Genomic DNA, 1,349 nt, shown 5'->3' on the forward strand with positions numbered 1-1,349 from the left:
TAGAATTTTCGGATCACTTTCTTTCTTTTTCCTTCTTGTTTCAGCACCCGACAATTGCTTCTTCTTAGGTAACATGGCAGGCTAATGTCCTAAAATCATGAAGAAAAGATCAAAAGAGGATACAAAGAATTAGGAATTTATACATCGGATGATTGGAACCCTAGACATGTACATAGAATGACAAAAAAAATGATTGATTGAATTAGAAAATTTAAAACTTCATGCATACTGAAATTGGAGGATGGATCATGGATGTATAGTTGAATACGTAATTAAATACTAAATAAAGAATAAATAAAGTACTGAAATTATCAAATTAGGCTTCGGGGGATGGACTGGAACTGAGGAACATGGATGGAAACATTCAAACGTACTTTAGGGATTGGGGACGGCCGCGTTGCAGACACCAAGACTTGTAGTCGCCAGTCGGATGTATACATGTATACGTATTGCCGTGATGCCGCCTTGCCGGATGCCGGATGGCCGGGCCGCTGGGTTGCTGGACTGTCGTGCGGCGCGCCGCGCGTGCAGCTCCAGCGGGCAGCGGGCCAGCGGTAGGCGAGGCGAGGATGACACGGCAAGGCGCCGAGCGACGGAGCGAGGAGGCCGACGGGCGTCACGGCGCCTGACGAACCTAACCTACGAAGGAAAAGGAAAACGAGCAGTCGTCTGTCTGCCAACTGGCGTGAGTCACGGTGTCGCTTTGCGACTTCGCGTTCTTAATCGGTCAGCGATGGCTTGCTAGCTATCTGATGGGCCTAGCCCATCTTATTTCTTTTCTCTAGTTCATTTGTATTATTTTTACCTATTTTTTGTTGGGCTATAATACAGATATATACTCTGTCATGGGCCCCCCTCCTCGCTTGGGCCCTGGGCCGTCGCCCGGCCGCCATACCCCCAGGGCCGGCCCTGGACACGAGAGGTCTATAGTTTGAAACCGGCGGGCGTTTCTTTTTCACCTTTTTTTGATGTTTAACAGAAAAAAAATTAAATGGGCTGGCCCGTGAAGGAGGCGCTGTAGGCGCCGGTTTCTCCAAGTGGCGCTTAAGGCGCCACTTAGGAGCTTCCCCTTGCTACCATGTTGGTCTCGTTGTGGTTCGTGTTAGTCTCGGTCGTATGCCCAGTTGCGTCAGTAATCTCGGTTGGGCTCACAAGTGGGGGTCGAGGGTTGGGCCGTTTGCGGCCTGCCTAACCCGGATACACAGGGCTTGGAAGGGGCCAGGCCACGTGAACGACCGAAATGAGTAGGGAATTCAAACGCACTTGTCACTGGACAGAGATCGGGATAACTAGAATCCCTGTAAAAAAAAGGATAACTGGAATCCTCGCTGATGTCGACTTGTTCAATG

The sequence above is a fragment of the Triticum aestivum genome, chromosome 3A (genome assembly GCF_018294505.1).
Source record: "Triticum aestivum cultivar Chinese Spring chromosome 3A, IWGSC CS RefSeq v2.1, whole genome shotgun sequence".
NCBI classification, from domain to species: Eukaryota; Viridiplantae; Streptophyta; class Magnoliopsida; order Poales; family Poaceae; genus Triticum; species Triticum aestivum.